This window comes from Hypomesus nipponensis, chromosome 25 (genome assembly GCF_054491055.1).
Source record: "Hypomesus nipponensis isolate SF chromosome 25, ASM5449105v1, whole genome shotgun sequence".
Taxonomy (NCBI): Eukaryota; Metazoa; Chordata; class Actinopteri; order Osmeriformes; family Osmeridae; genus Hypomesus; species Hypomesus nipponensis.
This window is the reverse complement of record NC_140385.1, coordinates 13486323-13510880: the sequence shown is the minus strand read 5'-3', so window position 1 is coordinate 13510880 and position 24558 is coordinate 13486323. Positions and strand designations below refer to the sequence as shown.

Below are 24558 nucleotides of genomic sequence, written 5' to 3'. Positions count from 1 at the left end.
CCTCAGTTTTCATCTGATTGCGATCCTCTCTAAAGTATTTTGTGTCCCATGAAGTCCCATGATTCATTGGAGTCGACATGTCGTTCTTTGAAATGGTAAGTCAGCTACCCTTCTGCCACTTGTGCGGATTCGCCTGTAAGCATATCAACTAGTTCATGAGCCAAAATGCTCATTTGACATCATAAAGGCATGTCCTCGTTTTGTGTCCTTGTTTTTGTGTGTGCGTGTGTGTGCACGGATTTTCTTTTGTTTACTAAGAAGAAGTTTCCGTAGTGTAGTGGTTATTACGTTCGCCTCACACGTGAAAGGTCCCTGGTTCGAGACCGGGCGGAAACATGTGCCCTTTTATCAGCTCACGATCGTCTCGTAAATAATTGATGCGTTCTCCACAGTTATGAGTTCACTGGAGTCGGTATGTCCTTCTTTGAAGCGGTAAGTTAGCTTCCCTGGTGCCACATGTTCGCTCGTTTTCTGGCTTCTGTAGAGCTTGGTAAGGGTTCGATCAGGTCTAAAACATGCAGGGCAGGGAGGCCCGAGGTCCAGGATTGGCAACGGTTGCTTTAGACAATCTCTTTTGTTGCTATCTTGCTGAAGCAGAGAATCAACTAGTTCATGAGCCGAAATGCCCATGTTAAGTTGAAAATGTGTGTCCTCGTTCTGTTTCCTTGTTACTGTGTGTTTGTGTGTGAACTGGGTTTCTGTCTTTCCGGAGTCGTCAGTTTCCGTAGGGTAGTGGTTATTACGTTAGCTTTACACGCGAAAGGTCCCCGGTTCGAGACCGGGCGGAAACTTCTGCATATTTCCTCAGTTTTCATCCAATTGCGATCCTCTCCAAAGTATTTTGTGCCCCATGTTAGTCGCAATGTCCCATGAAGTCCCATGATTCATTGGAGTCGACATGTTGTTCTTTGAAATGGTAAGTCAGCTATCCTTCTGCCACTTGTGCGGATTCGCCTTTAAGCATATCAACTAGTTCATGAGCCAAAATGCTCATTTGACATCATAAAGGCATGTCCTCGTTTTGTGTCCTTGTTTTTGTGTGTGCGTGTGTGTGCACGGATTTTCTGTTGTTTACTAAGAAGAAGTTTCCGTAGTGTAGCGGTTATCCCTTTCGCCTTACACGCGAAAGGTCTCCGGTTCGAGACCGGACGGAAACTTCCTCAGTTTTCATCTGATTGCGATCCTCTCCAAAGTATTTTGTGTCCCATGAAGTCCCATGATTCATTGGAGTCGACATGTCGTTCTTTGAAATGGTAAGTCAGCTACCCTTCTGCCACTTGTGCGGATTCGCCTTTAAGCATATCAACTAGTTCATGAGCCAAAATGCTCATTTGACATCATAAAGGCATGTCCTCGTTTTGTGTCCTTGTTTTTGTGTGTGCGTGTGTGTGCACGGATTTTCTGTTGTTTACTGAGAAGAAGTTTCCGTAGTGTAGGGGTTGTCACGTTTGCTTTACACGCGAAAGGTCTCCGGTTCGAGACCGGACGGAAACTTCCTCAGTTTTCATCTGATTGCGATCCTCTCTAAAGTATTTTGTGTCCCATGAAGTCCCATGATTCATTGGAGTCGACATGTCGTTCTTTGAAATGGTAAGTCAGCTACCCTTCTGCCACTTGTGCGGATTCGCCTGTAAGCATATCAACTAGTTCATGAGCCAAAATGCTCATTTGACATCATAAAGGCATGTCCTCGTTTTGTGTCCTTGTTTTTGTGTGTGCGTGTGTGTGCACGGATTTTCTTTTGTTTACTAAGAAGAAGTTTCCGTAGTGTAGTGGTTATCACGTTCGCCTCACACGCGAAAGGTCCCTGGTTCGAGACCGGGCGGAAACATGTGCCCTTTTATCAGCTCACGATCGTCTCGTAAATAATTGATGCGTTCTCCACAGTTATGAGTTCACTGGAGTCGGTGTGTCCTTCTTTGAAGCGGTAAGTTAGCTTCCCTGGTGCCACATGTTCGCTCGTTTTCTGGCTTCTGTAGAGCTTGGTAAGGGTTCGATCAGGTCTAAAACATGCAGGGCAGGGAGGCCCGAGGTCCAGGATTGGCAACGGTTGCTTTAGACAATCTCCTTTGTTGCTATCTTGCTGAAGCAGAGAATCAACTAGTTCATGAGCCGAAATGCCCATGTTAAGTTGAAAATGTGTGTCCTCGTTCTGTTTCCTTGTTACTGTGTGTTTGTGTGAACTGGGTTTCTGTCTTTCCGGAGTCGTCAGTTTCCGTAGGGTAGTGGTTATTACGTTCGCTATACACGCGAAAGGTCCCCGGTTCGAGACCGGGCGGAAACTTCTGCATATTTCCTCAGTTTTCATCCAATTGCGATCCTCTCCAAAGTATTTTGTGCCCCATGTTAGTCCCAATGTCCCATGAAGTCCCATGATTCATTGGAGTCGACATGTTGTTCTTTGAAATGGTAAGTCAGCTACCCTTCTGCCACTTGTGCGGATTCGCCTTTAAGCATATCAACTAGTTCATGAGCCAAAATGCTCATTTGACATCATAAAGGCATGTCCTCGTTTTGTGTCCTTGTTTTTGTGTGTGCGTGTGTGTGCACGGATTTTCTGTTGTTTACTAAGAAGAAGTTTCCGTAGTGTAGTGGTTATCCCTTTCGCCTTACACGCGAAAGGTCTCCGGTTCGAGACCGGACGGAAACTTCCTCAGTTTTCATCTGATTGCGATCCTCTCCAAAGTATTTTGTGTCCCATGAAGTCCCATGATTCATTGGAGTCGACATGTCGTTCTTTGAAATGGTAAGTCAGCTACCCTTCTGCCACTTGTGCGGATTCGCCTTTAAGCATATCAACTAGTTCATGAGCCAAAATGCTCATTTGACATCATAAAGGCATGTCCTCGTTTTGTGTCCTTGTTTTTGTGTGTGCACGGATTTTCTGTTGTTTACTAAGAAGAAGTTTCCGTAGTGTAGTGGTTATCACGTTCGCCTCACACGCGAAAGGTCCCCGGTTCGAGACCGGGGGGAAACATGTGCCCTTTTATCGGCTCGCGATCGTCTCGTAAATAATCGATGCGTTCTCCACAGTTATGAGTTCACTGGAGTCGGTATGTCCTTCTTTGAAGCGGTAAGTTAGCTTCCCTGGTGCCACATGTTCGCTCGTTTTCTGGCTTCTGTAGAGCTTGGTAAGGGTTCGATCAGGTCTAAAACATGCAGGGCAGGGAGGCCCGAGGTCCAGGATTGGCAACGGTTGCTTTAGACAATCTCCTTTGTTGCTATCTTGCTGAAGCAGAGAATCAACTAGTTCATGAGCCGAAATGCCCATGTTAAGTTGAAAATGTGTGTCCTCGTTCTGTTTCCTTGTTACTGTGTGTTTGTGTGTGAACTGGGTTTCTGTCTTTCCGGAGTCGTCAGTTTCTGTAGGGTAGTGGTTATTACGTTCGCTTTACACGCGAAAGGTCCCCGGTTCGAGACCGGGCGGAAACTTCTGCATATTTCCTCAGTTTTCATCCAATTGCGATCCTCTCCAAAGTATTTTGTGCCCCATGTTAGTCCCAATGTCCCATGAAGTCCCATGATTCATTGGAGTCGACATGTTGTTCTTTGAAATGGTAAGTCAGCTACCCTTCTGCCACTTGTGCGGATTCGCCTTTAAGCATATCAACTAGTTCATGAGCCAAAATGCTCATTTGACATCATAAAGGCATGTCCTCGTTTTGTGTCCTTGTTTTTGTGTGTGCGTGTGTCTGCACGGATTTTCTGTTGTTTACTAAGAAGAAGTTTCCGTAGTGTAGTGGTTATCCCATTCGCTTTACACGCGAAAGGTCTCCGGTTCGAGACCGGACGGAAACTTCCTCAGTTTTCATCTGATTGCGATCCTCTCCAAAGTATTTTGTGTCCCATGAAGTCCCATGATTCATTGGAGTCGACATGTCGTTCTTTGAAATGGTAAGTCAGCTACCCTTCTGCCACTTGTGCGGATTCGCCTTTAAGCATATCAACTAGTTCATGAGCCAAAATGCTCATTTGACATCATAAAGGCATGTCCTCGTTTTGTGTCCTTGTTTTTGTGTGTGCGTGTGTGTGCACAGATTTTCTGTTGTTTACTAAGAAGAAGTTTCCGTAGTGTAGTGGTTATCACGTTCGCCTCACACCCGAAAGGTCCCCGGTTTGAGACCGGGCGGAAACATGTGCCCTTTTATCAGCTCGCGATCGTCTCGTAAATAATCAATGCGTTCTCCACAGTTATGAGTTCGCTGGAGTCGGTATGTCCTTCTTTGAAGCGGTAAGTTAGCTTCCCTGGTGCCACATGTTCGCTCGTTTTCTGGCTTCTGTTAAGCTTGGTAAGGGTTCGATCAGGTCTAAAACATGCAGGGCAGGGAGGCCAGAGGGCCAGGATTGGCAAAGGTTGCTTTAGACAATCTCCTTTGTTGCTATCTTGCTGAAGCAGAGTATCAACTAGTTCATGAGCCAAAATGCTCATTGAACATCATAAAGGTGTGTCCTCGTTTTGTGTCCTTGTTTGTGTGCGTGCGTGCTGGTCCCTTGGTACCCCCTGTCCTGCATGTTTTAGATGTTTCCCTGCTCCAACACACCTGATTCAGATGAATGGGTCGTGATCTAGTTATGCAGAAGCCTGCTAACAACTATTCATTGGAATCAGGTGTGTCAGAGCAGGGAAACATCTAAAACATACTGGACAGGGCGTACTTGAGGACCATGGTTGAGAACCACTGCCATAAACCATCTCAGTGCTCCAATGGTACCTCATTTTTGAACATGGGTCATACGGTTCAAAAGTTGCGTGTGTAAACACAACTCCAACTTTGACCCATTGGTGGCGCTAGAGTGCCAAAGTATGGGACATGAAACTTTGTGAATTGGACCAGGGGACTGTCCCCAATGAGTGTGCCAAATTTCAGAACTTTCGACCAAGCGCTTATGGGGGCTGCCATAGACACTCATGGCGGAAGAATAATAATAATAACTAGACAGGGTACAATTTCTGGGGAAATTGTAGCGTGTGCTTGCTTGCTTCAGATGCAGGTGGGTCCGTTTTCCCTTCTAGTGATATTTTTAAGCATTTATCCTGCTCATATTGCATAATTCATTAAGAACACCCTTTGAAACAAGCTACTGTAACAACGTTGTCACTGGCAGTATTTCAGATGGAATTGCAATTCAAATACTACAGTCTGCTAACTGAAAATAAGCCTCCCAAAACGTTCAATATTAATTTAGGGGGACATGGCTAATTCAAAAGCAGTTTGCTAGAGGCAAGCTAGCTGCCGTTGCTATCCACTCTCCACTGATTGTTTGAAAGCGCAGGAAATTAGAACGTTTCTTTTGTAAGGGACAATTAAGCAATAAGCCCCACAAGGCCGTGGTTTGGGATGATTTTAGAACAGGTAAGGGGAGTTGTTAGGCACGACGCAAAGCGGAGTTTCGCCAGTTTTGTTTCGCCATGAAGGGGCTTATTTCCCCAATAATGACCGGCGTTCTATACATTATCCCGCTTATTACACGGCCAGTGGCGTAACTATAGGGAGTGCAGGGAGTGCAGCTGCACTAGGGCCCGTGGCGAAAAGGGGAGAACTGACCGGGCCCCTCGCTCCGCGTAAATCACAGAAAGGTTAACATATGATACAGTCCGATCAATTCGTAAACATTTCTCAATTATGGTTATTCTCATCTGCCCGATAAACATTTTAACAATAGTCAGTCTTAACAACAGCAAATAATTCATTTGGCCTCATTTGCCTTTTGCTGAATGAAACGAATCTCGTTTTTATTAAGTAATATTGTCTGGGTAATATGTTGTCAATGATTCTATAGCCCACCCACACGTTGTGATCGTTTGCCATCCTGTTGTGTTGCATTGCGTGTTGAGTAATTGCAGTAAGTAGGCTACCCCATCATGCCCATCTTTCAAAAACAGAAAAGTGGCTGCAGGAAGCGGCACAAACGCAAAGAGCAGGATTAAAGGTTGGCAAAGATGGCAAAATTATCTTCATTTGGATTTGTGGCGAGGTGTTCAAGAGGATGCTGCGTCTGACCCCCAGCCCAACAGCAATGAGTGAAACTCAGCCACCAGGGTAGGCTAACGTTTACTGTCTGGTATAGCCTATTGAAAGCATTTAGACATGGCTATTAAACATCATTAAATGCACGTATAGGCATAAGGCAGCAGCCAGGTTAGATATTGAAAACAATGTGCAGGATGTTGTTGGAAAATAGATAGGCTAAACGTTAAGCTAGCATTTACAAAAATCAAATCAAACATTCACCAATCAAATCACAATGTGTATTGTCAAAGCAGTGTTGGGAAAGTTCACCTTCTACATGAACTAGTTTATAGTTCATAATTAAAAATGTTGAACTAAGTTCAACCCCTCCTTGAGTCACCACCTTACCGCGGTGGATGGGTTTGCGTGTCCTAGTGATCCTGGAAGCTATGTTGTCGGGGGCTTTATGCCCCTCGTTGGGTCTACCAAGGCAAACAGGTTCCAGGTGAAAGACCAGACAAAGCGTGGCTCAAAAAACCAACCATGAAGAAACACAACAATGGTTCTCAGTTGCCCCTGCCCGGAAGCGGGTCACCGGGGCCCCCCCCTGGAGCCAGGCCCGGGGGTGGGGCTCGATGGCGAGCGCCTGGTGGCCGGGCCTTTTCCCATGGGGCCCGGTCGGGCACAGCCCGAAGAGACAACGTGGGACCCTCTTCCAGTGGGCTCACCATCCGCAGGAGGGGTCATGGGGGTCGGGTGCAGTGTGATCCTCGGCTGCAGAAGCTAGCTTTAGGGACGTGGAACGTCACCTCGCTGGCGGGAAAGGAGCCTGAGCTGGTGCGCGAGGTAGAGAGTTTCCGGCTAGATATAGTCAGCCTCGCCTCGACGCACAGCACAGGCTCCGGAACCAGTCTCCTTGAGAGGGGCTGGACTCTCTCCCACTCTGGAGTTGCCCTTGGTGAGAGGCGTCGAGCTGGGGTGGGAATACTTGTTTCCCCTCGGTTCGGTGCCTGTACATTGGGGTTCACCCCGGTGGATGAGAGGGTAGCCTCCCTCCGCCTTCGGGTGGGGGGACGGGTCCTCACTGTCGTTTGTGCTTATGCACCAAACGGCAGCTCAGAGTACCCACCCTTTTTGGAGTCTCTGGAGGGGGTGCTGGAAAGCGCTCCTCCCGGGGATTCCCTCGTCCTCCTGGGGGACTTCAATGCTCATGTGGGCAATGACAGTGAGACCTGGAGGGGCGTGATTGGGAGGAATGGCCCCCCGATCTGAACCCGAGTGGTGTTCTGTTGTTGGACTTCTGTGCTAAACACGGCTTGTCCATAACGAACACCATGTTCAAGCATAAGGGTGTCCGTATGTGCACCTGGCACCAGGACACCCGAGGTCTCAGTTCGATGATAGACTTCGTAGTCGTGTCGTCGGACTTGAGGCTGCATGTCTTGGACACTCGGGTGAGGAGAGGGGCGGAGCTGTCAACTGATCACCACCTGGTGGTGAGTTGGCTCCGATGGTGGGGGAGGACGCCGGTCAGGCCTGGCAGGCCCAAACGTAATGTGAGGGTCTGCTGGGAACGGCTGGCGGAACCATCTGTCAGAAGGAGCTTCAACTCCCACCTCCGGGAGAGCTTCGATCATGTCTCGGGGGGGGGGCCGGGGACATTGAGTCCGACTGGGCCATGTTCCGGGCCTCCATTGTTGAAGCGGCTGACCGGAGCTGCGGCCGCAAGGCGGTCGGTGCATGTCGCGGCGGTAACCCTCGGACCCGGTGGTGGACTCCGGAGGTGAGGGATGCCGTCAAGCTGAAGAAGGAGGCCTATCGGGCTTTATTGTCTGGTAGGACTCCTGAGGCAGCTGATGTGTACCGGCAGGCCAAGCGGAACGCGGCTTTGGCGGTCGCGGAGGCAAAAACCCGGGCATGGGAGGAGTTCGGCGAGGCCATGGAGAATGACTTCCGAACGGCTTCAAAAAGGTTCTGGACCACCATCCGGCGACTCAGGAGGGGGAAGCAGTGCTCTGTCAACACTGTATACGGTGGGGACGGTGCGCTGCTGACTTCGACGGGGGACGTCCTGGATCGGTGGAAGGAATACTTTGAAGACCTCCTTAATTCCACCAACACGCTTTCCGACGTGGAGGCAGAGTCTGGGGACATCGGGGGGGGCCGTTCTATCTCTGGGGCCGAGGTCGCCGAGGTGGTTGAAAAGCTCCGCGGTGGCAGGGCCCCTGGGGTGGACGAGGTCCGCCCGGAGTTCCTTAAGGCTCTGGATGTTGTAGGGCTGTCTTGGTTGACACGACTCTGCAACATCGCGTGGACATCGGGGACAGTGCCTCTGGACTGGCAGACCGGGGTGGTGGTTCCCCTCTTTAAAAAGGGGGACCGGAGGGTGTGCTCCAACTTTAGGGGGATCACACTCCTCAGCCTCCCTGGGAAAGTCTATTCAGGGGTCCTGGAGAGGAGGGTCCGCCGGATTGTCGAACCTCGGATTCAGGAGGAGCAATGTGGTTTTCGTCCTGGCCAAGGAACAGTGGACCAGCTCTATACCCTCCGCGGAGTCCTGGAGGGTACATGGGAGTTCGCCCAACCAGTCTACACATGTTTTGTGGATTTGGAAAAGGCGTTCGACCGTGTCCCTCGGGGGCTCATGTGGGGGGTGCTCCGAGAGTACGGGGTACCGGATTCCCTGATCGGGGCTGTCCGGTCCCTGTACGACCGGTGCCAGAGTTTGGTCCGCATTGCCGGTAGTAAGTCGAACTTGTTTCCGGTGAGGGTTGGACTCCGCCAGGGCTGCCCTATGTCACTGATTCTGTTCATTACCTATATGGACAGGATTTCTAGGCGCAGCCAGGGTGTTGAGGGGGTCCGGTTTGGTGACCTCAGGATCGGGTCGCTGCTTTTTGCAGATGATGTGGTCCTGTTGGCTTCATCAGGCCGTGACCTTCAGCTCTCACTGGAGCGGTTCGCAACCGAATGTGAAGCGGCTGGGATGCGAATCAGCACCTCCAAATCTGAGGCCATGGTTATCGACCGGAAAAGGGTGGAGTGCCATCTCCGGGTCGGGGAGGAGATCCTGAACCAAGTGGAGGAGTTCAAGTATCTCGGGGTCTTGTTCACGAGTGAGGGAAGAATGGAGCGCGAGGTCGACAGGCGGATCGGTGCGGCGTCCGCAGTGATGCGGGCTCTGCATCGGTCCGTCGTGGTGAAGAAGGAGCTGAGTCGAAAGGCGAAGCTCTCTGTTAACCAGTCGATCTACGTTCCTACCCTCACCTATGGTCACGAATTATGGGTAGTGACCGAAAGAACGAGATCGCAAATACAAGCGGCCAAAATGAGCTTTCTCCGCAGGGTGTCCGGGCTCTCCCTTAGAGATAGGGTGAGAAGCTCGGTCATCCGGGAGGGGCTCAGAGTAGAACCGCTGCTCCTCCGCGTCGAGAGGAGGTGGCTGAGGTGGCTCGGGCATCTGATTAGGATGCCTCCTGGACGCCTCCCTGGTGAGGTGTTCCGGGCACGTCCCACTGGGAAGAGGCCCCGGGGAAGACCCAGGACACGCTGGAGGGACTATGTCTCTCGGCTGGCCTGGGAACGCCTCGGGGTCCCCCAGGAAGAGGTGGTGGAAGTGGCCGGGGAGAGGGAAGCCTGGGCCTCCCTGCTTAGGTCGTTGCCCCCGCGACCCGATCCCCGGACAAGCGGCAGATGATGACGATGATGACGATGACTAATTTCAAAGCTCCAAAAAATGAACTAGGTTAGTTCAGTTCTTTTTTTCAATATGTGGCTGCCGTCTGCAATACCGCTCTCTGCCTCTACGCAATTCTGCGTTTTCACACTTACCATGCATAGACAGTAGAAGAAAGAAAGAAAGCACACGCAGCAATTGACAGGTTGGGTAACCCTGGACACAAGACGGTTAACGGTGTGTTTTTAGCCTGGAAGTCTCTAGAAATCAGGCACCTTATTAAACGAAATTAAAAAGAGTGAACGTGCCATTCACAGACACCAGAATGAGTGCGTCCACTGCACAGTATCGTTCATCGGGCAGTAGCCTAATACAGTAGGCTATGTTCAGTTCACTTTCACCAAAATTATGAGCGAGTTCATGAACGTGTTCAGACGCAACACTGATAATAAATACATTTCCATGCGCCTCTCCAAGATCCACACTCAATAATTTAGTCTGACGATAGGTCGGTTAAGGGGCCCGTTGGTGGCACTACACTGCCAGTGTAGCGAGCCGAGTCTTTGACTCTGTGGCCAATGTCAAAACAAGACGCAGTCTCACTCAAATTCCAAGTTTTACACAAATAACAAACTATGCTGACCCGCTGGCTGTCTTCGCAATCGCCATATCTTTAAAACACTGCTGTCCATTTAGATGTAGAATTGACCCTGGTACGAAATTAAGAAAATACTCACCAGACGGATCGACAGTTGACTGAGTGACAACACTGTCGACAACACTGTTGTTGCTGCCGCAATCGTCAATGGAGGCTGACAGTCTCTCACGTAACAAACAAATCAACGTTTTTACAGCAATCTATATTAAAATCTCACCACCTGGCTGTTTTCACATTAGTCATATCGTCATAACATTTCTCTCTTTCAGTTTTTTCATGTAAAATTGAACTATAAAATTAGGTAGCTACAAAAAATAATACTATGACGCTTTCTAGCATGGCTGCCGCCTAAAAGACGAGGCAGTCTCACGGGCGACCTGCACTCACTTAAATTTCAAAGACTGTCACGACCTAAATCAAAAATGCGAGTTTGCAGTTCTCCTCGAAATCGTTTTCTCTACAAAGTCAAATGGTTGTGATTTTTTTGGGGTGGTATTTTTCACCCATAATCCAAGCTCCAATTTGCGAGCTAGAAAGTCTCTATCACGTTGTATCCATGCGTCGTTGCTAACGTGTGTTGACGTAGCTAGCACAGATTACCCTTCGTCAACTAAAGGCACATTGTCCCACATAAACGTTATAACCTCCTAAACTGTGCAACGGAACGTAAATCAAAATACAAGCAACTCAATGGAGACCAAGACAAACATTTTGACACAGGCATTGTGTATGTAGTCCAAATATTGACAAAGTTTTAGGGGGGCAAAAAGAAATAATAATAATAATTAGAAAAGGCTGTTCCTGCGAAACAGCAGTGAGAATGCTGAAAACCTGAATGGGGATAGCTGACCATGCTAAAAAAGCTGAACATTGTGAAAATGTTCAGAAAGTTATAAGCTGAAGCTTCAAAGCGACTGAAAGGTATTTTAAATAGGGGCTGGAGCTGGACGAAGGCATAAAACTACAGAAGAGAAGAAAAATGCTCAACAAAAAGTGAAACAAATCTGAAAGAATAGGAACAATGCATAAAAATGTGAACATTTAGCAGAAAATTATTTGCTGGAGTTTCAAAAGGCCTGAAATGTATGCTAGAAAGGACCTGCAGCAAGATGAAGGCAGAAAAGTACAGAAAAGAGAAGAAAAATTCAAAAGTACTGGCAGTTAGTAGGTACCGCTGTGAAAGGTATTTTTTTAAAGGACCTGGTGAGGGCAGAAAACAGAAGAAAAACGAAGAAAAATGCAAAACAAAAAGGAGAATAATTCAGAAAGATGAGCTGCAGGAAAATGTGAAAATTGAGCAGAAAACCAGTTGCTGAAGTCTGGGTTGAACGAATTTGAAGGTTAAAGGACAACACTGGAATGATTTGAACTTGCTGGAGAAACGTAGCAACCGTTGGTCATTGGCAACACACTGGCAACATTTCTAACCTAGAATCTCAAGACAGAGGAGAAATCAAATCAAATTTATTTGTATAGCCCTTTTTACACGCAAGCATGTCACAGAGGGCTTCACATACGCCCATAGAACTTCCCCTCAACCAACCTAAACCCTCAAAGAAACTAATCGTGCGTGTCTGCACACCCAGTCCTGTTCAGACACTTAATTTAAGATGACATCAAAATAATAATTCATAGTGCAGGGTTTCCAATGTTGTCGTTGTCCCTGGTGAGTTTAAAAAAACGTAAATAACAAGATCATGCTACATCTAACCAGCATATCATTTCTTGCAAGTGTGTCAAAGTGGTATGTAGATCTACTACTTCAAATTGAAAACGGACAAGATATTTACAGTAAAGACAAGTTACTTAACATCTGTGTTCAATATCGTCAATTAAAAGTAAAAGCTTTCCAGTTACGAAGCGTTTGTTCGTAGGATTAACGCCAGCTGCAGCAAACACTTACCCCAGACCTGGGGCAAGCCAGGGTTTTCTGTACTACGACGGTGGATCACTTGTTAACGGGGTGATCGCCATGGTAACACATGCTGAACGGCTAACCTAGTCGGGAGCAGGTTGGAGATCAGAGATCAACCGGTATAAAAACCCCGCCCACTAACTCATTCTTAATGAGTCATTCTTGACGATAATGTCGTCACCGTTCATAGAAGTTCCTATGGAGCTTGGTACGCGGATTGTCAGAGGTGCGCTGAGAAGAAACAGAACATTTAGAGACTGACAAAACCCTTTTGCATTCCCTCATCAGTATCTTTATGAAAGATATAGGTTATTAGCAGAGGGAATTACGTATATCGCCAGCTTCTTGAGCCGTATTTGGCCAATGCTACACATTGAAGATGTGCACTCACAGTCCCACAGACTGTATGCATATCGTTTCGTTATTTCGCTATGGGTACTTTGATAGTGTGGGTGATGCAGAGAACCTGAGCAAGAGCAAGAACAAGGTCTGCTCCGCTATTTGCAACAGATTTTCTTTAATGGTTGTTGCCACCATATGCTGATTAATGTCGTGGTGAAAATTTTTCCAAAGTGCCCTTTGGAAAAACTTTGGACTCTAATATGTTGACAAAATGAAAGAAGGTTTTTCACTCAATGTTCTGATTTCCCTTCTGGAAATGTATGCAAATGATATCATATTTTACAACTTAACCCATTCTGTTGTCCTTGGGTTGCTTTGAGCCATTTTCTAATCATTTCCATATCAGAAATGTGTTTTTTTCCCCCAATCAAAACCTTTCAAACCAAGAAGAACAATGGGTATCTGTACAAAGCTCTTCACAAGTGATACATAAATGATCATTTCACTACTTTCATTAAATGTTGATGTTTCATTCACTTTTATAGCATTTTTAGGACATTGAAAGAGATAAGTGGTGAAAACCCCCAGAAAAGATTCAAACGGCACAACAAGAAAGCCACAAAAAGGTATTAAAAAGACCAAAACGTAAAACAAAGTTTAACAAATACATCCTCATGTGTTCTCCCTTCCCTAGGAATACAGAAAAATATGTCAGTGTAACTTATTTTAGTGCCATTCATTCAATAGTCAATTACTATCTCTTCTCATATTCCAGTTTTTCTGTCTCCAGCCTTGTTTTTTTAATTAAAAGCCTCTAATAATCGAGCTCCAGGGTTTTTTTTTTATACAGGGCCCCTCACATTGTCTGTTCCAACCTAATACAAAAGAACATTGTCCCTTTCCAAGGCACACTTGGTCAAAGTTGAAGGTGTCCATTTGACTATTACAAGGTTCATTGCTTATACCTTGTGTCTTTGTCTTGGCTTTGAAGTGGAGGCCCTAGGCTCAGGGGGAGGAAGACGTTCCTATTCCTGCTGAGTTTAACACCATAGCAATTTAATCAATTGAGTCATATTTGAAATGAGCACTTTAAGGACTTGTGTCTTATGTTGAGACCACCACCATTAGTAAGTTATCACAGACACTTCAATCACAGCCACACGTTCACACACTCTCACCATCTGTGTTGCAAGTGGTAAATACAACTCAAAAGTGTACCCCCAAAATGAGCAGGCAGACGCAGTTTCCTGATCATCTAGGACCTGGATGAGAAAGTAAATGGTATATTGGATCAATATTTAGCAACCACATATGGCATACATACTGGCGTATGACTATTAGTTTCACTGTTACCTCTGTATGGCACAGTGGGACGACAGTCACTGCAGAGAACAGTAATACATTTCACTCCTACAATATTCATAAATAATTGTTGAATGAACATGGTCACATAGATTAGGCTACTTGAAACATACATATGCCTGGGCTTCCAACCTGCTGCCACCAGGGTCTGAAGAAATGCCCCCTTCCATCATGGGGTGACCCTGATAGATATCCTAAAAAGGGACAAGTTCAGGCAATTCAGCCTTGTACTTGTTGGCCTTAAAATATGTACCAGTATTGGCTTACCGTTTTGAATTATGGTTTTATTTTTTATTTGCTCCCACAATCGTTTGCCACTGCAGGGTTGCCACTGCAGGGTTGCAACTGAAATAATACAGCAACAAAAGTTTAACGTTGTGGAATGCACACGTGTAATTATGATCACATCTTCAATAAGTCATGTAGCTTACGCATTTACAGCTGCTATTTTCTGCCAGATTGGCTGCAGCGACTTTGTTGAATTTTGCCTATATTAACTCTTCCGAGTCGACGATCACGCCGGCGTGATCAGAGCGCTGGTCAGCTTTCGGACCACGAAGCATGTAAACAAAGACACTCAGAGAGCTGCCGTCGATTTCATGCGATAGTGCAGACCTGAAGCTACATTTGAGTGTTTGAGTTGTGTAAATAGGCCAAGTAAAACTTAACTTACGATTTTTTCAATTCCATGAAAAAAGTGCGTTAAAAAAAGCGCTCTTTTATGCGCTCGTTGCGTTTATTTGAATATTTTCATCGTTTTTTGTCCAAAAATGAAACGGAGAAAAACGGGTGATTCTGCTCACTCATAGCTATAGCGTGCACGAGAAAGCGAGAGGACAAAGAGACGTCTAAGAAAAAACGGATTAGGTTTATTATGACTAGTATTAGTCATAATAAACCTATTTTGAGTAGTTTTGGGGAGATTTTGAGTAGTTTAGGAGTACATTTGGACTTACTTTGGGTGAAATGAAGCGGACAGGATATCCTTACATGCCGTCGACTTTGTATTTCCGCTTGAGAGCAAAAAAAAAAAACATGTTGGCCTACCAAGATTCTGTTGTTGACAGCGAGAGGTGAGAAAAACATTTATTGCTTTCGTTTATTTTATTATCTAATTCTATTCTACTTCACTATAGTACAAATTCCTTAGAACATCTTGATTTTTGAATCTTTTACATGTTTTATTGACATACAGAGAATAAAGAGAAAAAAAAGAATTGCAACGGAGAATTACCACGGTAGTCAAAGAGAAGGTTATAATTGAGCCAAGTCTGACATCTAGTGGAGAATTTTTTTTTTTTTAATTTTTTTGAATAATTTATGAAATATTATTTTGGACAGTTATTGATGGCACAATAACAGTGTATATGGATAGACCTGCTCTCTTTGTAAATATCTTGATTATATCTCAACTTTACCTTTTTATGTTCACATATACAACTTGTGCTTCAATATTAATCTTTTGAAAAGCTTTGTTGAGTATGTGTGTGTGAAATATGGTCCAAAAACCATAATTTTCCCACACGGAGCTTGTGTTTTTGTGTCTGTTTGGGTCCAGTATGTTGAAAAGTATACCCTAATTTAACAGGTCATGTAGGTGAGATTGTGCTGAAAAAAATGATACCAAACATTGGTATGATAAACATTTCTTTATGCAGCATATCAAGGCCAAATCAAAGGTACTCAAAAACGGCCAAAATAGCTCCAGACTCCATGTCTGTATTCCTGATATGATTGTATTACAATATTTCACACAAGAGGAGCAGACAAAGTTTGTAAGATTGTCTGCTCCTCCTTCGTGAAATATGCGGCTCTTGTTTCGTCCATGTTTGCGATTGGACATACGGTGCAAACACCGCCCCTTTATGTGAACGCGCACGTCTTTAGATTGGAAAGATCTGGGTTGAGTTAGAGAATTGATAACCGCCGTCGTAGTACCGTTTATCGTGACTGCGATTGTTAGGCTTCGCATAGCCGGGTAACTGAAAGTAATCCAGAGCATGTTGATCTTCATTCGTAGCACAGGCCCCTGGTTTGGCTGTTCGTGACGGTCAGCTATGACAGTCTGCCTCGATTTTTGTAGATTTCTCTAAAACTTGCTAAAATAAAAACGATCTAGCTAGATTATGTACACTTTAAGCTCAATGTAACTACATACCTTGTTTGGCCAATTTGGTCGATTGTGGGAAAAAAGTCGAACCATTTTTAGTTATGGAGAGCCATCGCGCTAGCTGGATTGTGAGAAATTTAGCTAGAATCCACACCACAAACAAGTTAACCTAGACTCAAAACTCTGAGGCCCAAGACTCTGCTGAAATTATTGATATCCTTTATGTGTCTGTGCGGTCAGAAATACAACTCTTTTGGAAGTTTCCAAAACGTCACCCAATTCTGCTTACATGGTGCGTGTCTGTTTGGTTGCCACGGTGATGGCACAGCTATGATCGCTAACGAGCTGGGCAGAGCACAAATTTAGCTGGAATCCACACCTCAAACAAGTTAACCTAACGCAAAACTATATGTCCAATCCCCAAAATAAGGATAGTTTCCGAGACCCAAGACTCTCCCGAAACCAGACATGTCATTTATATGTCTGTGCGGTCAGAAATATGACTCTACCGGCAGTTTAAAAACACGTCTACTTTCGAAATTCTCTGACGAATTTTACCCACCTCTCTATTGAAGTTAGTGAGGGAATTTGAAAGGCTGCTCTCGCTTGAAAGAGTGTGCCACTCTGCTGGCTGCTCAATCATAAAAATCAAGAAGGAGCTAAATTTTCATGTATTTCAAACTGTCATCGTCGTCATCTACCGCTTGTCCGGGGATCGGTTCGCGGGGGCAACGACCTAAGCAGGGAGGCCCAGGCTTCCCTCTCCCCGGCCACTTCCACCACCTCTTCCTGGGGGACCCCGAGGCGTTCCCAGGCCAGCCGAGTGACATAGTCCCTCCAGCGTGTCCTGGGTCTTCCCCGGGGCCTCTTCCCAGTGGGACACCTCACCAGGGAGGCGTCCAGGAGGCATCCTAATCAGATGCCCGAGCCACCTCAGCCACCTCCTCTCGACGCGGAGGAGCAGCGGTTCTACTCTGAGCCCCTCCCAGATGACCGAGCTTCTCACCCTATCTCTAAGGGAGAGCCCGGACACCCTGCGGAGAAAGCTCATTTCGGCCGCTTGTATTCGCGATCTCGTTCTTTCGGTCACTACCCATAGTTCGTGACCCTAGGTGTCGGTAGGAACGTATATCGACTGGTAAATAGAGAGCTTTGCCTTTCGACTCAGCTCCTTCTTCACCACGACGGACCGATGCAGAGCCCGCATCACTGCGGACGCCGCACCGATCCGCCTGTCGACCTCGCGCTCCATTCTTCCCTCACTCGTGAACAAGACCCCGAGATACTTCAACTCCTCCGCTTGGTTCAGGATCTCCTCCCCGACCCGGAGATGGCACTCCACCCTTTTCCGGTCGATAACCATGGCCTCAGATTTGGAGGTGCTGATTCGCATCCCAGCCGCTTCACATTCGGTTGCGAACCGCTCCAGTGAGAGCTGGAGGTCACGGCCCGATGAAGCCAACAGGACCACATCATCTGCAAAAAGCAGCGACCCGATCCTGAGGTCACCAAACCGGACCCCCTCAACACCCTGGCTGCGCCTAGAAATCCTGTCCATATAGGTAATGAACAGAATCGGTGACATAGGGCAGCCCTGGCGGAGTCCAACCCTCACCGGAAACAAGTTCGACTTACTACCGGCAATGCGGACCAAACTCTGGCACCGGTCGTACAGGGACCGGACAGCCCCGATCAGGGAATCCGGTACCCCGTACTCTCGGAGCACCCCCCACATGAGCCCCCGAGGGACACGGTCGAACGCCTTTTCCAAATCCACAAAACATGTGTAGACTGGTTGGGCGAACTCCCAAACTGTCACAATTCAAAATTGGCTGAATATATTTGAAAAAAGCTGAATCATTTGGGAATAGCTGAATGTCTTGTGAACATTTTAAAAGTTGAATGGTGTCTCTAGCTGAAAGTATGTTGAAGCAGTTACGTTTGAAAGAGGAGGAAGCTTTTTAATGATTTGAAAGGATTTACCATTACTTTTAATGGGAGAATAATTTGCACAAAAACCTTAATTCTTTAAAAAGTATAAAAGTGAGAATTACCAGAAGTCATAGCCATCATCTCCTGAAGGAGCTGAATGTTTTGATTCCAAAATTGTAGGAATCGGTGAAAGTATGCAGGACTAGTTAAAGGGCAAAAAAACGGCGGAAGAACTAAGAAGTTGGAACTAGAAAAGGCTGTTCCTGCGAAACAGCAGTGAGAATGCTGAAAACCTGAATGGGGATAGCTGACCTGCTAAAAAAGCTGAAAATATTGAAAATGTAGGCTAGTAGAAAGTTATAAGCTGAATGTCTTGTGAACATTTTAAAGGTTGAATGGTGTCTCTATCTGAAAGTATGCTGAAGTAGTTAAGTTTGAAAGAGGAGGACTGAAAGTATGCTGAAGTAGTTAAGTTTAAAGAGGAGGAAGCTTTTTTAATGATTTGAAAGGATTTACCATTACTTTTAAAGGGAGAACAATTTGCACAAAAACCTTCAAAAAAAATTAAGTATAAAAGGGAGAAATACCAAAACACATAGCACACATCTCCTGAAGGAGCTGAACGTTTTCTTTTTTTAAAGATTTTTTTATTTTTATTGCTGAAAATACAGAAATGAGAAAAGCTGAAAGCTGAAATGAATTTCAAAAATGTATGAGTCACACAAAAGAGGCAGTGTGGAAGCTGTACTGCATGATCTAACAAAGCTAAGAGCGAAAATAGCCTACAATGCGGGAGAAGCTGAAAGCTGAACTGTTAAACATGAGAAGAAGTAGGCTAGCTAGTCGTGTTAACGTTTTAACAGCTGAAATTATAGCTATACCATTGAGTGAATTTACTCGGCTTTCTTAGTAGGACTCAAACATACAGCAGTAGGGCTGATACAAGAAGACACGGCGACACTTTGTTGCAGAAGGATGATGGTGCAAGTTTCGTCCATGGAGCATACAACGATTAATAAAAAAGAATCATGTAGACGTGTTTATTGAGTAAATAAGCGCAACTAGTTCTGGCAGGGCAATCGGGCAGCGCGCGTCAGTCAGTGATCGGGGACATACGGCGTCTTCTTACTCCACCTTCCTTCCTCCACCCACTACCACACCCATGTTAGCAGCGCATATCCACTGGGCCACGTCCGATAAGGCGTCTTTAAAAGACGCGCGGATATGCACACACTCACCCCGGTCGTTGTATAATCAGTGCTGCTGCCACCCTCCACCGTCCCCTTCTCCCCCATGCTGTCTGTATGTCTATCCAACAGGGGGATTATATCTCTATTGCTCCTTGCATCATATGTCATGTATGTGTTGTATCGAGGAGGCAGGGAGTGCTTCCCTTAGATCAGTGTTTCCCAAAGACTGGGTCGCGACCCTTGGGTGGGTCGCAAGACATTTTTTTGGGGTCGCCTTGTCACGATCTGCATCTCTACCAGTGGCGATTTCTTTAAGACTGCAAATATAAAAAACTGCAAATATTTACTATTGTGTTAATGTGGTATACTCTAAATTGACACCCTGTGTTTCTTTATACATTAATACGTTATTTATGTTGTAACCTGCACAGCATTGATTAATAAGAAAAAGAGAAGCGGAACTAATTAGTTTGAGTGGTGTTGCGCCCAGTTTTCGCTACGTGAGGGGCTCCGCCCTCCCCTTCAGACAACATTTGGGAAGAGAAAAGCACGCTTCTGTTTCTATTCCTGCTAATACTTTTCTGTATTTACCAGGTCAGTATTTGGTTGAGAAGTCAACAACTTACCGATATAAAGATGAACTTAATGTATTTCTTGATGAAAAGTATTGTTGTAAACAAATTTTAATGGTCAATGATGAGTTCAAAATACCAAGTTAGCACCGCACCTAGCGGCATGTTCTGTAAATAGCGACCGTTGTGGCGAGATGAAAGGATTAGCATTATATATTTTTACAGCTATGTTTTACACGCTGGGGTCCTGAGTATTTGACCAAGGTTTAATGTGTTTGAATTTTGATAACTGTTGTGGAGATGCTTACAAAAAGAATGCACTTAGTTAAATGTTATAAGGTGTACTTCCATGCATAGAGCCGACTAGTTATTGAACGTGTTAGTGAGGATTGTCCTAACCTACTTGAAGGAAATGATGACCGAGAGTACAATAATTGAGTATAAATTATTGAATTAGTGACTAGTTATGTGAAACAAACTTGATGTGAAACAAAGGGGAAGAAACCATGAATGTGATTTGATTAAAACAATGGACAAAAATCAGCATTTAAGCATGTACAATAAAGCACTATAGGGACAGTTGGAATGTTATGTAAATGTGATGTAATAAAAGAGAAGATTTGGGAAGAGAAAAGCACGCTTCTGTCTCCATTCCTGTTAATACTTTTAACAGTTAGTTCAGAATCAGCTACGTAGTACGTATTCGTGCAGGTCAAATGATACATTCTTTCTCATAAATTCCCGTAGCATGGGGCTGCTTTGAACATTTTTTTTTAATGTTAATTGGATAAATGCTGCGATTATGTCCCGCCCACGGACACTCAGCGTCTCTGGGGGTGAATGGAGGAGTGGGCTGGCCTGGATGCTTGCATTAGGCGTGATGATTGGAGGGTCTGTCGAAAGACTGCATCTTCTTTTGATTGACAGCGATTTTGTACTATACAAAAGATTCCGAGGCTAATCAAGTTCAGTCCCATCGCAGATTTTGCAACTGTAGTTGAAAGACAAACTGCTGCAACATATTTCTTTGTATTTGCTTGACGAAATTGCTAGCCAATTTTCATCATACATTTCATACAATTATAGACTACGTTCCTTGTTTCAGTTTAACCTAATTCACACATTTCCTTTGAGTTTAATAATTTTTCGTTTGATCGTTCGTTCATTCATTCAGTCATACAGTAGGCCAGGCCGCCAATGAACTCTGCAATATACTGCAACCTACTTTTCAGACACATGAGGGAGCTAGTAAAGAGTCAGCGAATCGTATATGCCTGCCCTGAACGAGTGTGCCTGCAGCTAGGTTTAACCCTTGTGCTGCCTTCGGGTCACATGACCAAAAGGTTCATAACAAACCATCGTTGTGTTTACCCAATTTTACCCAATACATAGGCAAATAAAAATAATTTTCTTTTAACCTTCGCAATGTGGGGGGTCTGAGACAGCCCAACGGTTAAAAGAAAATGCTTCACTTTGTTTTTGTATGCGGTAAAATTGTCGCAAACAAAGGTGGGTCACAATGACTGATGGGTCAGAATGACCCGAGGAGAACACAAGGGTTAAATAGATTTGAGAAATGCTTGCTTGGTTGACCAAAAAGAAGAGTAATGATGAAATATCAGTAAATGTCGGTGAACTTCAGGAAAGCGAGAAAAGTCAGGAGCCAATCCGCTATGAAGCTGCGACGAGTGTTAGCATTGAAAATACAGAGGGTGTATGTGAAAGTGAGGCTAGCATTAACGCTGTTGTTGCGCAGGGATCGGAGCCTGCTGCAAAGAAAATAAAATTGGCGGCAACGGCAAGGCTGTACAAAGACTATTTTTTGAATTATGGCTTTGTAAATTGTGCTGGTCCTAGCCAGGATGCAAGGCCAATGTGTGTCATCTGCAGCGAAAAACTGGCGAACGAGAGTCTGAAGCCATCTAAACTTAAGAGACATTTAGAAACAGTACACCCCGATTTAGTGGACAAACCGTTAGATTTCTTTCAAAGAAAGGTACAGGAGATTAAATCATCTGCAAACGGTCTCCAGAAAAATGTCACATTAAATGACAAAGCCCAACTTGCCTCTTACATGGTTGCCTACCGTGTGGCCATTGAGAAACAGCCACACACTATTGCTGAGAAATTAATTTTGCCTGCCGCAATTGACATGGTTAGCGCTGTCATTGACGAGAAGTCTCCTGAAAAATTAAAATGCATCCCCATGAGCAACAACACTGTCTCCCAAAGAATACACGACATTGCAGACAACCTGGAAGAGCAGCTCGTTACCCGACTCAAGACAGCAGGATGTTTTTCAATACAACTTGATGAGAGCACTGACGTCTCGGATTGCGCCACCTTGCTGGTTTATGTCAGATGTGTGGGAAAATGAATTTATGGAGGACTTGTGTTGCTTGAATATTCCTACTGGAACCACAGGAGAACAGATATTTAGTGTCTTGAACGACTATGTGGTTAAGTGTGGACTTGACTGGGGCAATTGTGAAGGCGTAACGAGCGATGGGGCTGCAAATATGACAGGCAGGAATAGCGGAGTTGTAACACGAATAAAGGAGGCAGCAGGCAAGGAAACTACATGGAATCATTGTTTCATACACCGCCAGGCATTGGCATGCAAGGGCATACCCCCCGCCCTCGACAAAACACTGAGCGAAGTCATTCGCGTTGTAAACTTCATTAAGGCCAGTGCACTTAACAACCGGCTGTTTGATCAACTGTGCACTGACATGGGAGCAGAACACACGCACTTGCTGTTTCACACTGAAGTACGCTGGTTGTCCAAAGGCAGAGTTCTGACCAGATTCTATGAGCTTACACATGAAATCCATGCGTTCCTCATCCAGAAAAAGTCCGCTCTTGCCGAATTATTCAATGATGATTGGCTTCTCAATTTGTCTTATCTGGCCGATATCTTCTCATCCCTCAACAACCTGAACTCGAAATTACAGGGACGCAACGACAATGTTTTCCTTAATTGGAAAAATGTCCAGGCTTTCCAAAAGTCCTTGAAGCTGTGGCTTGCACGACTCAGAAGGCCAGACCCAAGTCACTACATGTTTCCCACTGTGTTGAAGCACGTAGAAGAACATGATGTTGCGGCCACACAACTGAAACACCTACCTGCGCTCATTCAAACTCATCTCGTTGCGCTCATTGAGAACTTTGATCGCTATTTTCCAACAGAGAGGTATGCCATTCTGAATGACAAAAGGTGGATCCAAAATCCCTTCCAGTTTGAGAGTCCTGAGGCTTTGCTTGAGTTGACGCTTAGTCCTGCAGAAGAAACCGAGTTGTTGCAGCTCAGCTGCGATCGCACTCTGCAAAGACGCCATGGATCTGTAACCTTATCGTCATTCTGGATTAGCATTGCGTCAGAATATCCTGTCCTTAGTAGGGCCAGCATTTCTATGCTTATTCCTTTCACGACCACATACATGTGTGAATTGGGATTTTCTGTGCTCACAAAAATGAAGACAAGATACAGAAACAGACTGAATGCTGCGCCTGATATGCGTGTAGCGCTCTCCTTATGCACCCCGGACTGGAACACACTACAAAAACGCAGACAGGCCCACCTATCTCATTAGTAGGCTAATGTTGAAATGGTACAACATGTTTTGTATAATTTGTAATCTTTTGTTGAAATCTTATGTTGAAAAGAAGAAGAAATGGGAATGTTTTTTTTTTTATAGCCTACATTTAATGTCCAAATAGGCACTTATTGTATATACCTTCTTTAAATATTGCTGATTCAATTGTTCAGAGAGATGTGATCACTCAGTTTGAGATAGATTATTAACAATGGCAGTAGGCCTACAAATTCTGAAATAACAATAAAATAACATTTATAAAATAACAATAAAATATCCTCATTAATGGTCAAATCAATTTATTTCGTGATTTACGGATAATGTCTATTGGTTTGGGTCGCGAAGGCTTATGACTTTTAAAATATGGGTCCCCAGAAAAAAAGTTTGGGAAACACTGCCTTAGATCATCCACTCCGCCAAAGTAAATCTACATGTCCATGTCATGTAACAATAAATGCTCACATCTAATACGTGATCGTCTTGACTGAACTAATTACACATGTAATCGGAGTAATTGTATTATTGGCATAAACCGACAGTTGCTAGTAATTGGGTTTGATGAATGATTAACTTTATTGGTTCGTCGAGAATAACAGAAATTTGCCTAGCATCCACACCTCAAACAAGTTAACCAAGACCCAAAACTATACGTCCAATCAGAAAAATACGGATATTTTCAGAGACCCAAGACTCTACCGAAGCCATTGATATCCTTTATGTGTCTGTGCGGTCAGAAATACAACTCTTTGCAGTTTCCAAAACGTTACCCAATTCTGCTTTCATGGTGCGTGTCTGTTTGGTTGCCACTGCAATGGAGCAGCTGTAGTTCGCTAACGAGCTGGTCAGAGAGAATGACACATTTAGCTAGCATCCACACCTCAAACAAGTTAACCTAGACACAAACCTATACGTCCAATCCCCCAAAAATTGATATTTTCCGAGACCCAAGACTCTGCCGAAACCAGAGATGTCCTTTATATGTCTCTGCGGTCAGAAATACGACTCTACCTGCAGTTTCCAAAACGTTACCCAATTCTGCTTTCATGGTGCTTGTTTGATTGGTTGCCACGGTGATGGTGCAGCTATGATTGCTAACACACTGAGGGCAGAGAATAACCAACATTTACCAAGCATCCACACCTCAAACGAGTTAACCTAGACGCAAAACTATACATCCAATCCAAAAAATGAGGATATTTTCCGAGACCCAAGACCCTGCCGAAACCATTGATATCCTTTATGTGTCTGTGCGGT

At 45.0% G+C, this 24558-nt stretch overlaps 8 non-coding genes across 8 annotated transcripts; all 8 read left to right on the top strand.

The window, feature by feature from the left end:
• The first annotated feature begins 263 nt into the window (after positions 1-263).
• On the top strand, positions 264-336 carry trnav-cac (transfer RNA valine (anticodon CAC)). Its single transcript has one exon. It is a non-coding gene; the product is annotated as a tRNA-Val (tRNA).
• A 748-nt stretch (positions 337-1084) lies between these two features.
• On the top strand, positions 1085-1157 carry trnav-uac (transfer RNA valine (anticodon UAC)). The gene has a single exon. It is a non-coding gene; the product is annotated as a tRNA-Val (tRNA).
• A 601-nt stretch (positions 1158-1758) lies between these two features.
• On the top strand, positions 1759-1831 carry trnav-cac (transfer RNA valine (anticodon CAC)). The gene has a single exon. It is a non-coding gene; the product is annotated as a tRNA-Val (tRNA).
• A 746-nt stretch (positions 1832-2577) lies between these two features.
• trnav-uac (transfer RNA valine (anticodon UAC)) lies at positions 2578-2650 on the top strand. The gene has a single exon. It is a non-coding gene; the product is annotated as a tRNA-Val (tRNA).
• A 254-nt stretch (positions 2651-2904) lies between these two features.
• Positions 2905-2977, top strand: trnav-cac (transfer RNA valine (anticodon CAC)). Its single transcript has one exon. It is a non-coding gene; the product is annotated as a tRNA-Val (tRNA).
• A 382-nt stretch (positions 2978-3359) lies between these two features.
• Positions 3360-3432, top strand: trnav-uac (transfer RNA valine (anticodon UAC)). The gene has a single exon. It is a non-coding gene; the product is annotated as a tRNA-Val (tRNA).
• A 293-nt stretch (positions 3433-3725) lies between these two features.
• trnav-uac (transfer RNA valine (anticodon UAC)) lies at positions 3726-3798 on the top strand. Its single transcript has one exon. It is a non-coding gene; the product is annotated as a tRNA-Val (tRNA).
• Positions 3799-4062: 264 nt separating this feature from the next.
• On the top strand, positions 4063-4135 carry trnav-cac (transfer RNA valine (anticodon CAC)). Its single transcript has one exon. It is a non-coding gene; the product is annotated as a tRNA-Val (tRNA).
• The last annotated feature ends 20423 nt before the right edge of the window (positions 4136-24558 follow it).